Below are 16,496 nucleotides of genomic sequence, written 5' to 3'. Positions count from 1 at the left end.
AAGCTATTTATAATATCATACAAATGTAAAAGTAATAACAGTTTAAAGAAACCACTTTTGATAGGTAATAAATTACAATCGCTACGGTTATAAATTAAAAAGCAAAGTAGAGAAATTCAAATGAACAATGCATTTATGTAGATACGGAACGTTTTAGTCGAATGAAAGAGATAGAATGATATATCAATTATGAGTGAAAGAGATAGTTTATATGCGAAAGAAAATCTTATGATTATTGGAAATATTTTAAAGGTTGTATAGTTTAACTTACAAAATTAGAATAAAAAGTCCCTAAAATGTTTTGACAAAGATTAAATTAAAACAAAATTATAATTTATCATGTATTTAATCGTATGCATTTATATAATCGTAACTTAATTTACTTGTAGTATTTCACCGTTTGAAAAGTAAGCGATAACATTGTATGGATTGCACCTTGAGTCTTAATGTGTTTCAAATACTGCACGCTCGTTTTCGGAAGATTTGTTGTTTTTTCCGTGAACGAAACCTTCGAATGGGATATTTCTATATTCTACACACGACCTTGTTAATAATATATTGAGTAGAGTTCAGTATTTGCGATTATTTTAACTGCGCTGTGCTATCTGTAATTACAAATGTTTGACATACTTGTCACAATTGATTTGTCATAGATGTTTAGTTTAAATATATAACTGAAGTTAAGTAAGTATAAAATATTAGTTTATCCGTTGACTATAATACTGCTTTGATTATTGTTTTTTTTTCATATAAAGTATGAAGGCAAGATGAACATCGCCGATAAACATTAGCGCTGTAAGAAATATTAATCATCCCTTAAAAAGGACGTGCACCGCCAACCTTTACAACTAAGATGTTATGTCCCTTGTGCCTACAGTTACACTAACTCACTAACCCATCAAAACGGAACACAAAAATACTACATATTACTGATTAGTGGTACAATAAAATATTATTAGCTATGGTAGCTAACCACCAACGTGGTAGGGCCCCGTCTACCACGTTCGTGTGTTAAATACAGTTTATCGACGAATCCTAAACATTAAAATTTATTATGACAAACTAATTAAATTATGTCAAAAATATGGCGTCATCAAAAATTAAATATGGTGGTCGTATTAACTAATCGTTAAAATGTTTGTCTTTTCTGCAATCACGGAATGTAATGTTCTGTTATCATTATTACGTGTTAACTATTGTACTCGTAACTCGTAAATACAATTATTGTTTAAACCTTCTTGAAGGACATCGTTTGAATGACAAATCTTGTATGTTGTCCTCATAAGCGATTTTGATTCTCAATGAAGACTAGCCGTATCTGCCAGACAAATCGTAATTCATAAGTATTTGTACAAAAACAAGTGCACTGTCTATTGCCTCACGCACTTGACGTTACCAGGCAGAGGCATGGCCGGGCAAGCTATCCTCATAGGAAACTGGTTGCCTCCCTTAGAAATAAACTAAGAAACCATGGAAGTTACGATAACTATATCGTTTTATCTATTTTGTAGAAGTGTATCTACGCCTATGCCTTACACTTATAATCGATTAAGACGGCAAACTAGACACGACATCAAAGAGTTCAGGCGCATTGCATACTTTCAGCTGCTGAGACTTTCTCGACAGAAAACCTAAATAATTTTCAATTACAACCAAATATTCTTTTATATTGGGCCGATCTGGTTTATGAAGGTTTAAAACGCAAACGCAAAATGATCATTGGACGAAGAGAAAATAATTATAAAGTAATAATGACTATAATATAATAATAGGGAATTGTCTTAAGAAGAAAGTAACTTATTGCTTTTATTTATTCAAATTTATGTAAATGTAAATAATACACATTATAATAATATGATACATATTTATAACACTGACACAATTGGAATTCTGAAATAGCATTACACACTCAACATTTCTACATACATCGAATATAATTCACGAGTTAAAGATTTCAATTCGTATATTTTGAAATAAAAAAATTAAGGCACTATTCAAATATTTGAATATCTAAAGCTATGTCATTAAATTCTTGTAAAGATTAGCATCCCGGGTTCGGATTCATTGACTTTTCCGCCGAGAAATTCACAGTAATAGCCTGGAGTTACGAATTTACCAATTAAAAAACCGTATCAAATAGAGTAAAGAAAGAGTACCCGTGTTTTCGCACATCTAAGATCGCTAGGAAAGTTATATAAAACCCAATATCTCTCATGTTTACTGGATAGTTTAAATGAACCAAAACTAAACCAGACTAAATTACAAGCGCTATTAAAAAATGGTGTCAAATTATTTTACGTTCATTAATTAATTCGAGTACCTTCGCACGATATAAACTTCTTCTTATAATACGATCAAACACGATTCTATAATTCTCTGAAGTTTCGCTCTTCACAGCCAAACCACTGAACAGAATTTTGGTATCAAACAAGATTAAACTCCAAGGAAGTATATAGGTTTTTTTAATGCCACCTAACGACCATACCCTACAACGCAAGCGCAGCTGCGGATAACAACCAGTCATGAATATTTGCATGCATTTCAGACGCACAGAGAAACACATACACAGTTGATACCCACTGAATCCCCATTTCCTCACTCGAATGCAAATCCACGCACTGAAATTATTCTCATTATAAAGCATTTAAACTTATTCGAATATGTTTAATTTCCAATACATAGGAAAACAAATATAATATTGCCACAATCTAAAGCCGTCCTAAGGCCACAGTAGGCTAAGGAATTCGTGTCGAAATAAGGAAGTCTGCAATTCGACCCACTCTCAGAAACAATTTCTAGTATCAAATCGTCAACAAAATTAATCATCGTATAACTAACAGAAATTAGCTAACGACTAAAGTGGACCATCTTAACGTTTTTACATCTCGGTGATTAATAGGCGAGAACACGACGGATTGTTGAGCGGATCTATTCTGTACGAACGAATTCGAAACTCGATCTAGAACACAATCGTGACTTGGCAGAAAACATTAATGTGTTATATTTAATATATATTATATTTATCAAAATAACGATATAGACGAATTGTTATTGAATGTGTTACAAATCTCACACGTCTTACTACTATTTAATCGTGACTGTTAGAAAATAATGAAAAAAAATAATATAAGGGAATTTGATTCTTGTATTTGGTAAATATATCTAAATGATATATATGTATATATGGTATAATTCAGCGTTTGACGAACTAGGAGGTCTTAGCCACCGACTTGACACAGAAACAGCGCGTGCCGATTTAAAATAACTCTAAAATCAAAACAAATATTATAATAACAAACATCCCAGTAGAACCGTTTATACGTTCGAAACGATCACTAAAAAACATAGAATCATGTCACATTATTGTTATTTTGAGTATGATTACAATTAAGCAAGATGTTTTTATTGTGATAAAGTACTTGAGCTAATTAATTAATGGTCATGAAATAAATTGACACCAATCTTGAAACGCTTTTGAGATTTAATGTAAGCTCAAATCTATAAAACGATCACTGGTTTTGTTTGAACGCGCATCAATGAAAAAGTGTTTTTTTATGATATAGTTAGGCGGAAGAGCAAATAGGCCACCTGATCTTAAGTGGTCACCACCGCCCATAGACAATGGAGGAAATATTTACCATTCCTCACACCGCCAATGTGCCACCATCCTTGGGAACTAAGGTGTTATGTCCCTTGTGCCTGTTACACTGGTTCACTCAACCTTCAAACCGAAATACAACAATATTAGATACTGCTGTTTAGCGGTAGAATATCTGATGAGGGTGGTACCTACCCAGACGGGCTAGCACAAAACCCTATCACTGTGAATATTTTGACATACATTTTTTACCATTATATTCATCGTTTTTCAGAAATTTATTTTTATTAAACGTTTTCATATAATAACATTCAATATATAATTTAGCTACAGTAATACGTGACTACGTTATATAATGCATCCGTTTCACAGTTTGCTTATATACAATTAAATGGTTACGACTAAAATTCAAATACTAACAGTTCAAACTAATTTGATCAAAAAATAATTTATCTATTTACGTAAAAGACCAATTTAAACAATCTTTTTTTTAAATTTCCTAAAAAAACAGGACATGTCCTTCATTAAAAACAAATTGATGGTCACAGCTTCAAAAGTTTATCTAACAATGTTTTAAGATAACGTAACGTTGTTCTTAGCAAAGTTACAAGCAACAAAATAATTATACTAACGAACCTCTTTTTTTACTTTTCAATCGTATTTATTAATTACATTACCTACATATGTTTGTAAATATACATATATTTACAAACATATGTAGGTCATTATTAAAAAGTTGCGGCATGTCACGTAATCTTCGTATAATTATATTTGCTAAATAAATATTAATAAAACGACCTGTCTTAGAAAACACTGAAGAGTAAAATTCCAAATCTTTCACAAATTTTAGTTCATATTTTCTTGCTTAGTATAAAAGTATTAAAACTAGTGTCGTTGAACCTGCTTGGAACGAAGTTGCTTTAGATATATATTAAAGATTAAATAATGACACAATAAAAATCGAGTCGAACTCGCACTTGGCCAATTGGCATTTGGCATGAAGGTTTCCGTACCGTTGACTAGGTAAACAACAATAGTTTTTTGTATGGGATGGCCCTTTAAATATTTTATTTTGTTTTTAGTCTTTGTTGTTATAACGGCAATAGAAATACATAATTTATGAAAATTTCAACTGCCTAGCAATAGCAGTTCTTGAGATACAGCCTGGTGACAGACAGACGGACGGAGGAACAGAGAGGTCTTAGTAATAGGGTCCCGTTTTTACCCTTTATGTATGGAACCTTAAACAGGGATAGAGAGAAAGAGATAAAGATGGCAAGGCCGCCTGGGGGGCATTACGCTTTTTCCTTACGTGCCGACTACGTCTAATGTCAACCGCGTAAAAGAACTCCATTCCAAAAACAATAAGGATAAAACGTAGACGAGATGATTTAATAAGGTTTGATTTTAATTGTTATCGGATATCCCAAGTAGCCCCTATACCCAAGTCCTTGACACGAATCCCCAAAAGGGTTCGAATAAATAAACACAAGGTTATTCGTGATAACTGTCGCTTTTCCTCACTTCAATCGTTCAGTAAATAGCTGTTCGCCTTTATCACAACGCAATAGGGTTTAAATTACCGTAATTAAAAACAAATGAATCCTGTCGCCATGTAAAGATGGAAAATGAAAGTTACTGTGAATAGACTTCCTATAGCTCAAGTTGACACTATACTTTTCCAATACAAAGTATTTCTGTTTCGTGTATTTGTATGCACTGTGTAAATGGATTAAAAATTTACATATTTGTATCATTTCTATTGAAAGTTATCGACGTATCATTCAAGTAACGTATCCATCGTTATACCTTTCTTTGTAGAATAACGATACCATTAGTTAATTTATGAGAAAAAAAAAATGGAATTTCAATCAATTTTGTAACACAAAAAAAAACAATGTTTGTAACGACTAACGTAACATTTCAATATTATTTACAAACAAAAAAAAAAAAAAACCAAAAATATTAAATATTTAAAATTAAGTGTTATAAAATAATGTATAGAATTAACAAAAAGGAGGTTTCGCGATAAAACTATTTAAAACTAAAAAATTTAACCTTGTATTCGCAGAACTCAAACACGTTTAAACAATGTCAAATTTGTTTTATTTGTTTTAATTATTTCCAAATAATTATTTATCATGAGGTCGGGAGGTAAAGGACGTTGGCTGTTAACACACTTAAAACGGAAATAAAAAAATAAAACCCGTTTTATATAATAAATCGTTGCGGACGACCCAGATAATAATACCGTTGTTACTTGTAACACGACTTATCAATTTATTTAAAATCGTCGATATACTAATTTTATTGTCGCCAACAAGTGAACGGGATTTTTTTTTCGGTCACCCTCTCGTCAGATATTCACGGGAGACGATTAAAGTCGTGTCACAGACTCAGGGAGATAAATTTACGTATAATAGAAAAAACATTGGCATACGCCAAGAATAAGAACTTATTAATAGACAAGAGGCTAGTAAAAACATTGTTTAAAAACTACAACTAGCAAACTACAATGTTCTTGTTTTATGTTAACATATCACCGTTACGACATCCGAGAAATATTTCTGGTGTATAATGTATATTTATAAATATAGAAATTAGTATTTCAATAATATAATACCACTGATCCGATAAAAATATCGGCCACGTTTTAATCATCGTGTCGTCTATTCTAATTTTTAATTTGTACTACCATGTATAAAATGTGTAGTGTATTCAAACTACTAGAGAGCAAAAGTCAAATAGACAACGTTTGACATGGAATTGACGTGTCGTGATGTCATTGGTCAAGAGCTTGAATAATCTGTGATATTCATTTTTGCGAAATATTGTCGTTTGGAACATCCACGAATATGTTACCGGAACTTTGGAAGTAAAATTGAAGATAATATAATTAGTTAGGTATAATAGTGTCGAATTATATATAAATAAAGATGTATTAATCAAGAACTATTCGTAGTGCTGAGCTATTGCAAAATCGCATACAATACGTACATCTAAGGTTTGTTTATATTCATCTTAGATTGGAATAGACTATAGAAATGACATTAGCAAGAGCCGATAGTCGGCCAGCTACATCGGATGTGTCTCATGAGCAAATTACCATTAGAAAGTGTTCTCAGGATAAAGTTGAGCTTGATTGATCGTGCATTAAATAATATAGATACCGATTTAAATTAATTTTATGTTATCTGTCAAACTAAAAGCAATATAGCGGTTGGTCGTATTTATGCGATTTATTAAATGTCGGAGTTGTATTTTGACGAAGCGTAATCGGAAATCGCTATACAGTATAATTATGTTCATAATAAATAATATTAAAAGTAATAATTTATATGAAATTATGAAAAATAAATTTAAATTTAAAAAATACGTATATCAATTCTTATATTTTTCAAATAATTTATTTATTTTTATTTTCAGTTTAAATGTTATTAATAAGACTGAATGTTTTGGTGTATGTTTGTATTGAATAATTCATAGAAACATTGTATCATGTAAAATAAAAAATATTCTTATAAGCAATTACATTGACGATTTCTTATGAAACGTACGTGCTAAAATGGCCGTGTCATTAGTTTTAAATCTATCTTTCAGTGGGGTATTAATATGATAGACATTATAATATATATTTTATGACAAACATTGGAAGTAAAATCGTATTTCATTATGTTAAATAATATACATATATTTTTTGTAATTTTCACGTCTGCTGTAATTCTGATAAGATGTGAACCTCAAATTATACAAGCATTAATTCCGATACCAATAAAAAAATATACGAAACGAACGAAACAAAAATATAAGACTTCAATGTTAGTTATAACCCAATATGTATTCATTGATATATATTTTTATAAAATTTAATCAGATAAAGTAATTATTATACTCTCCATTCGCGCCGCTTGAAAAAACTGCTCCGTTAATACGACATCAACGCGATCTTCTGGCCTTGCTCTCCTTGGATAACACCGCATTGTATTCGCGTTACGAATATCGATCGTTTTTATAATGATAGCAAATAATTTATTAGTATAACAAATAAAGAGGCTATTAGACCGTTCAATAAAATATTTTGAAATTATATTATTTTACAGAGAAACACGAGGCCTTCATAGATAAAATTTCGACTGTGTTAGTTAGAAATGTGTAAGGGTAGTTAAATTATTAATTGATTGTTGTGTGAGTTTGAATTTATTTTTGTAGATATTTTTTTATGTATTTTGTATGACGTGTTTTGTATGTTATTCTAGGTAACGAAGAAATTAATCATTTACAAAATACTTACAATGCTACTGTATAGTAATATTTACACGTAGTATTCTATAAAACTACATGTAAATGTGTCAAGCTCACCAACAGAGCAACTGATTCACACGTTTTATACCGGTAAAAATTATACAAAAATTCAAACGGAATTTTGAAGAGTGTACGCTTAGTGTTTGCGTTGATAATTATCATTCATTCAATCGACCTACCCTTTCCATGTATAGGATATCTGTAGAACTAATATAAATAACATTTTTAAATCTTAATCACTATCGACGTATATGTACGTATGCATTATCGTTGTATCTACGTAATTAAGCCAATGTAAGCGTTAATACTAATGAACCGCGATGGTCTACCGGTCCCTATTAAACGTTCATTAGCATACCAGTTTATTTTAAGAGAAATAGTTTATTTTTACACGGCGAAAGATTTTTCCCAAGATATAAAAAAAAAAAAATTAAACTAATTACTGTGGTAAAATATACACCAGTATATAACGCAATATAATATAAAACATATTTTTTATTTTGTAATGTAATCGGTTTCATTTTGACAGTCCACGCCAGACTGTTTAATTAGTCGCCTGTGCCAAGTGTCAATATTGTTTTTAAAATGTTATATTCTAAAATTAGAGGCGATGAGTAAAATTTTTAAATTTAGAATTAATTTAAAAAAAAACCTAACAAATGAAACGTTCGTTCTCAGCCAATATTATATGTTTGAAAATGAAAACATGGCGTAATAGTAAGTGCTTGTTGGTTTGCGTAGTTTAGTTCGAATGAAATGTATACATAATATATTAGGAGTGAGGGTTTACAGCGTACGTTCGTTATATTTAGTAGGTCGAATCGGAATCGCTTTAATTGGCTATCAATGTCATATGTCCTATGTAACAGGAAAACAATTACCATACTTAGGTATATCAAAGAATTATCGTAAGTGGTCACCATTGGCTGCAAAAAAATATTAACCAATAACCATTCCTTATATTGCCAGTGCACTACCAACGTTGCGAACTAAGACACGTCCCTAGCGCTTGAAAAAAGTGAACCAGTGTAACGAATGTGTTACACTGGCTTTTTCTTTTTTCAAGCGTTATGTCATAATAACTTATTTCAAAAAGTAGTTTAGTATTCAATTACAATCACATAAAAAAAGGAAGTTTGGAACTGTTCCACCGATCTCATTATCCATTCCCACCCTGGTTCCTACTGCCTCTAAGTTATCTTTAACCGTATAAGAAATTAATTGTAATAAAATTAAGCTCATTTAAACTCGCTTACCTCGATTTACACCCGATGTTTTTGGTCAAGATCAATGTATTCCATCCACTAAGCTTATATTTGAACTGAACAAATTGTATGTAGATTTCTTATAATTCTAATATCTTAGTAATTGACTCACAAAATACTCCAACGCTTAGTAAAACAACGCTTCGGACTTTAGAAGAACAGGCGAAAGAAATTCATCGAGATTACAGGTGCCTACACTTATTCCTCTATCACGAATGAATTAAAATAATTTGAATACGAATTGTGACATTTCCGGTTCTTTTATAAACCAAATATTTTGTTATTAACGTTGAATATCCAAATAATTACATTACCGGTACTAACTAATGTTATTTCGTAAGGTTTTGACGGGTTACTATCTTAAATACGGCATAAATTTAATTAGTTACAGAACCTTGACTATTCGTCAGTGACAAGTGTTTGTTGCAAAATCCTAGAACGTCATAAAAACGGGAAACCAGTTTGTTTATAAAATCAACTTATAATCTATTAGATAGAGCATTTTCATTGGTCATTTGATTTAAGACCTTTTGTTTTTGCTCGAAAGAAGAGTCTTGGAAATAAACTATTCTGTATTCAATTTCTGTTCAAATGTGTGGGACGATATTTTTTTTCTGTTCCACTTGCAACGAACTGTTTATATTGATTATGTGTTAGTTTTCTGTGCTAATAAAGATTCATTTTACAGACATATGTATACATAAAACAAATGAAACTGAACTCGCCTTATCGTAGGCACTAACGTAATAAACAAAATGATGTACAGGTTTTTACGTGTGATTACCGAACCGACAGTTATTCGTCGACTTGTATATTCAATGAGTGTGTATTAGTCTTATGTATATTTGTAATTTCTGTCACAAAGACTTAATCGTATGGTATTTTATTCCACGCATAATGGTTAAATCCTGAATGTACATCGATGAATTATTCATATAATTTTGCGGATTGAATATTTTCACCATAAATACATATGTTTGTGGATATAAATATTCTTTCTCTATTGTAAGACGTTTTAGAACTGAGACTATTCAAGGCGGTTTGCAATATCGGATAAGAACTCTGTCAAACGATCCCATTGTGTGTTTAAATACATCTTAGGTACTTATATAACAGATTCGCATGCTATTGTGATTAAAATTTAACAGCAGCTAAATTTCGGTGCTATCGCTACAGGTCATCGTCTTTGCGCAAAGCATTATTAAACTTGATATGCGGAGATAAAGTACAGTCAGTAAAAAAAGTCTTATTAAATACTTAAGTGAATTTTTAAACGTATTCGAAGCGTCGTTCGAATACGCCTTTATGATTACTCAAATACATTTTATAAATAGCGAGAAAATCTTTAAAAAGAAAAGTTTATGATTAATATATTTTATCTATCATTTGAGAAAAAAATACGAAATCGAAATCAGATAAATTTTATAAGATAGTTACAATTATTATCTACATAAATCATATAAAATTTTATATCGAAATAACACGAAATATCAGTTTTGTTGTACGATAAATGTTTTAATTTAATCATCTAATTATAAGGTAAAAAATCCAAATAGTCAAAAAACCAGTTACAGAACCCAAACATGAAAATGACGCATATAGAAATTATGCATTAAAACGTCGTTGTATAAAAATGTTGCTATTTGAACATTGATAGGGTAGTCATTCACCAAAAACATTGCTATTTAAAGCGCTAAATGGCTTACGAATTATATGAATTTTAAAATGACATTTGTTGTCGTATTATAACCAAGAATTTGCTATTAGTACTTTAAGGAAAGATCGCAGTCAAGCGACGCGTCGATGTGTCAATATATATAAAAAAAATCTTGCTATTAAAGCGCTGCGTAGCGCTACATTTTGATGGAATAATGCCTTTTATAATGTTATGCAACACGTCTACCTTCCATGTTTCCAACAGACCAATAGAACAGTCTATTTCAACCAGAATACACCGGTTATATCCAGTTCGATTCTTTTTAAACTACGCGTTTTATTATACATGCAATAAAATAATATAATTGTTGTACCTTAGAATTTTAATATCGATCGATAGTTATAAAATCTATAACCATATATTAATAATATAAAAAAAATAATTGAGAGAATTAAAGTACATATTCAGTTCGAAATTCAAATAAATTTATTTTATAACGAGTACAGTAAACATTTGACTTTCTTTTTGCATTTATTGATTTCTTCTTGTGAAAAATGAAATAGTTTTCCTCGGCGTCACGTACAATTAGTGACAGTAATTATCGCGCAACGATACAGCTACTGGAATCTGTCATAATCGCTTCATAAAACTTACATTTTATCGACATAGTTAATGAAAAAAAAACACACTTATATTTTAGTAAAGAAATAAATAATGAACGCTTAGTGCACTTAAAATAAAATATTAATTCTAGTGTCATATTAAGTTCGTTTTTATGTTATATTTTATTGACTGACTGGCTTGTATTGACTTTATCGTACAAGTTGTTTGAGTCAAAACAATGTATTTCAAGTATGACTGAAATCATATTTGGATTTAAAAAAAAGAAAAGTTGAGACTAATCACATTAGTCTTACCAAATAATCAACAAATACAACAATACTGATATAAGTATAGAGATACTCAATCTGATAAATGGTTTGAAACTCATTAAGAAACTTGCACTCATATGCAAGACCCAGCTTCGCACGGGTAGATTAGGTCTACTTAAAAGTTGATATCATAACACGCTGTTGACATCATTATTTGATATTTGAGCCAATTTACACCTTTACTTAATGAAATTTAACATACTAAACCTTGCTCATGTAACACTCCACGTTCATTATTAAAAACCGTATGAAAATCCGTTTGGTAGTTTTTGAGTTACGCGTACACGCGACGGTACGGTACGGTACTTTATTTTATAATATGATAAAGAAGATTAACATTAAAGCTCTGAGTTAACAAATGTATATTTTTATTCAAAGTCCACACTTTAAAATATGTCTGAACAATTGAGAAAAAAAAGTTTGAGAAGAACGAAGTGTGTTGAGAGAATTTGTCTGTTATCCGTTTCTAAATCGATCAAGACTTTAAAAATTAATCAACACATGTATATTTTAACACCGAACTCTTTATAATGTAATTAAAATTTCGCAATTCCTGTTGTAATTAATGTCTTTGTATCAATGATAATTTACTTAATTAGGCGTTTTAATAGCAAGCTGCTGACACCAGATACAAATGAGAAGTAATTAAATCCAAAGTAAAATCTATTTGAAAACCCATTAAGTCAAAACGAGTTATTCATTGATTACCGAAGATCACAGTTTTAAATCCGGACAGGCTATGCTTTCGTGCACTCACTAATTTGTGCTAATAATTCATCCCATGTAATTAAATCTTTGTGGGATGCATTTCTGAGCCCGAAAACTTCGCCTGAATGGGATATGGCTTGCCCAGCAGTGGGTAGATCATTTAGAGACTGTTACTTTACTTTTATTTAAAGTATTGCAGTTTTTTTTGTTTCATTTTAATTTATGCATTACATTATCATAACGCTATTACATCAAACACCTACGCATTGCAACAGTCCGATGGGTTGATTGCAATGCACCTTGAGGACGGTAAAATTTATCGTTCAACTGTCGACAAGCTAACTGCTAAAGGACAATGTCGTTTCCACATTATGATACGTCAAATAAATTATTTTTTAATGTTATATAAAACCTTGTTTTGCGTGCGTGGTATGTAAATGTTGTTGTGATAAAAATATCATCACATTTATCGAAACGGACGAATTTGATGATAATACTTTTTTAATTAAAAAGAAAGCTAAAACTATAAAATCGTTTTGCTGATCTGCAACTTCATTGGTCAATTATATTTTCAAAAAAGGAACAACGTTGATTATGTTATACCGAAACAAAATAAATTAAATAAAAATTCGAAAATCAAAATAAACGGCTTTTGAAATTAACTTGATTAATTTAACCGATCGGGAATATAAATTTACAGAGAAACGGTCAAGAAACTCATTAGGTACTCAATGTTTTTTTATTATAACTATAAACTAAATAATTATAGAATTTTGTATACTAATGTTTTTGCGGCGGGATTATTTAAGAAAATCACATACATTTCCGCGGTAGCATGATCTTAATTTGTAGATTCAGAAATTAGACGATAAATGGCAATACGGTTTCAAGAGAAGGTCATACAAGGTCGAGAAAAGAGACACAGGCCGAATTCCAACAAGGCGACACGGAGAAAAGTTTCAAAGCTTTGTTGACACAAGCTAGGACACCACAATACATTTATATAAGTTTCACATTCGATCGATTAAGGAAAATTTCTTCAAGAATAATGCGATGGAACTCGTTAACAGCTAGATAATTGAATAATTAGAGACATGCGATCTGCGTTCAGTTTTTTCAAATAGTTTTTATACGAACAATAAATATGATATGATCATATTTTATGTTGTATTAAAATTTTTAACAGGAAATAACTTAAATGATTCTTGATTGTATACATTTCTGTCATTACTTGTAGTTATTAAGTTTTGTTATTTTTTATTACTATCAAAATTTTATCATTTAGCGTGTGGTTTTGAAATGTTTAATATGTATTAATTTAACGGTACGCGACTGCCCCGATTGTTTTTATTAATTTTGGCGTCAATGTTGATCCTACATTTTTGAGTTAAATGTATTTTTTTGTATTAAATGTTTCGTACGAATCAATTTTTACGAGTGAGAATTATTGATTTATACGATTATGTTTTTCAAATTTAATACCGATCGTTTCAGGTTTTTTATTTATGTAATAATGAACAGACAGAGTTTTAAAGATTAATATGAAAATATTAAATAGATCAACATAGACGATATAATGTTTTAATGTAACAATGGAAACTTTTTTGGTTTATGTGAGATTTATTTTGGTATAAAATGTATGTAAATATAAAACTTTTTTTTGTTAAAATTAAATAATCTAACTCATAAAAAAGCTTAGTTGCAAATATATTCAAATTTCTTTAAAAAAAGATAACTCAATTTTTTATACTTCTTTTATTATGTTTTAATAAAACCCAACTGACTTGTCAATTTGTATACAAAGAAAAAAAATATATATACGTACCTATTTAATTATATTTCGACAGCGGATAAAACATATGTCCGATTTTTAATCACAATTGACATTTACAAAACACGTTATAAACCTACCTTCGTAAAAAATCTAATATTTATTTATAAAAAATGCCAAGGAATTAATACTTATTAATAATTGTATCAGTCTTTTGAGTTATTTTATTAAACACGACAATATATATATATGAAATATAACGTAACAAAAATGTATGTGTGTAATTATTTTATCAGAATAGCCAGTATTGTCAAGGCTTCGACGTTACGTTACGTTACGTTACATTGGTCAACGTATTAACGAAGTGATGATTCTGTATCTCAGAATTTCTACGATATTTTTGCCCAAAATTCTCGTAGTTACTTTGTAGTCACACAAGTTAAACAAGAAAATTTCTTAGTTATGTTTACAATAATCATTACTTTAATAAACACAGTTAACTATAAGGATTTGAAAAAATGTCAATTAAAGTTAATATATTAATATTTATTCATAATAAAGACAAAAAATAAATTTATATGAATAATTTAACATTTATTTACAACATGTCGATGGTGTAATTATAACAGCGTACCTAACGACAATACTAAAGCGGCAGATTAAATAAGAACATTGATTAGGCGTTAAAATTAATTAATTGTTAAATCGATTATAAAATACACGGATGTAAAAGGTGAGGTCGATTAGAGTGGCAAAATTTTAAAAGAAATGTATTGTTTACTAACTCAGTAACATCGGTTGCTTAACAAATAGTTTTTATCGCTAACTAAGTACCTTCCGAGCACGTTCCTACAGCGATAGACATCGTAAGCATCAACAGGTTGGTCTATCATAAATATTTTTTACAATTGTATGGAATATTCTTATGTCGGTTGAGTTGATGACAAAGTGACGGGTAGGTTTAAGTCGTCGCTGATAGCGCTCGAAATGTTTACTCGCGAGTACCTTCAATATATCTTATGAACTTATTTCGTATCGTAGCTGTCTATTATTTACTGCCTCATTATTCACAGGACAAACTCGCCTGTTTGCAAAGGTCAAATCACCCTCAAGATAATTACACACAAAATAAACAAGAAAAATAAATAGTTGAATATTTATGTTTTTTTTTTTTGTAGCGTTATCGACATATCAGAATCGCTTCGTTTAAGTATTTTATGTTTTTCATTATTACCCAACGAGTTTACGCGAGCTAAAGGTGTTATAATGGTTTTTGTATTTCATACCTGTCGCGAGTGAATAACGCGCGAACAAAAGAATCAAACATACGCGTCGAATCGAGAACCGCTTTTCACTGCGACATCGATACGAGATATTTAAATTTACGAACAAGTCAACGAGAGGAAAACAAAAAAAAAATTGCTATCGGCATATTATGTCGTATTAAAATTTTTCGCCTCGACCATATTTACAAATACCGTCAGAGCTGTTAACCTTAGCGGAGGCGTGCCGTTCGGAGCGCAAAGAGCCCGCTAAAGGGAAGGGCCGAATGCGAAACGCCAACGCATATCTGCAAAATTATCCGCGACGACCGCGGCTCAAGGAGCGCGGGCGTTTTGGAAAGTGCCGTCGATAATCTGCGAACTCGCTAAGCGGACACTCGCTATGCTAATTGTCAAAGCACTCACCCCTTAGAATGTTTCAGATGTCCAAACCGCGACGGATTCCTTTGCGCTGTATCGTGTCAAGAGAGTAGTCCGGTTTTGCATTAACGTACCGAAGCACGATCACACTGCGTGAGAGAAAGGGCGCGCGTTCACAGCGAACACTATCGCGTGTTGATGCTCGGCGTTGCAGTGCGGGAGTGGGTGTCGCGAAAGCGTGTTGGCGGTCGCGGGTCGTGGTTGGGACTGAAGGCCGCGCGGCGCGGGGGCCGTTTTATGTTGCGCTCGCGCAGCGCACCCCGCAGCAGCCTGCGCCGCCGCCCGCGCCCACGCCGTGCAGTCGCCGGATCAGCCCTCAACGCGGATCACATCCCACAACTTCAGTCCACTTCCAAGTTCATGTGACTAAACCAAACTATCTGTTAAAATTACAACATTTTCAGCAATAGTTAAAAATAAAAAGTTAATATAAAAATTCGCATAATTTTATAAAAAACGTCTCATATTTCCTTTGCTTAAGCAAAGATCGCTTAGATCGCGTCTAAATAAATAAATATCAAGAATAAAACAATCCTATAAAAAAAGATTCAGTTCCTCAA

General features: G+C 31.2%; 1 protein-coding gene across 2 annotated transcripts in view; it reads right to left on the bottom strand.

Annotated features, from left to right (window-relative positions):
- The window catches only part of LOC125075803 (UNC93-like protein), an 88,916-nt gene extending 72,756 nt beyond the window's left edge, over window positions 1-16,160 (bottom strand). For both annotated transcript variants that reach the window (XM_047687569.1, XM_047687571.1), the window contains exon 1: window positions 15,922-16,160. The gene's annotated coding sequence lies outside the window, so the exon portion shown is untranslated. The remainder of the gene's footprint in view (window positions 1-15,921) is intronic.
- Window positions 16,161-16,496: the final 336 nt, after the last annotated feature.

This window comes from Vanessa atalanta, chromosome Z (assembly GCF_905147765.1).
Source record: "Vanessa atalanta chromosome Z, ilVanAtal1.2, whole genome shotgun sequence".
Taxonomy (NCBI): domain Eukaryota; kingdom Metazoa; phylum Arthropoda; class Insecta; order Lepidoptera; family Nymphalidae; genus Vanessa; species Vanessa atalanta.
The sequence above is the reverse complement of the archived record's forward strand: the minus strand, read 5'-3'. Positions and strand labels throughout refer to the sequence as shown.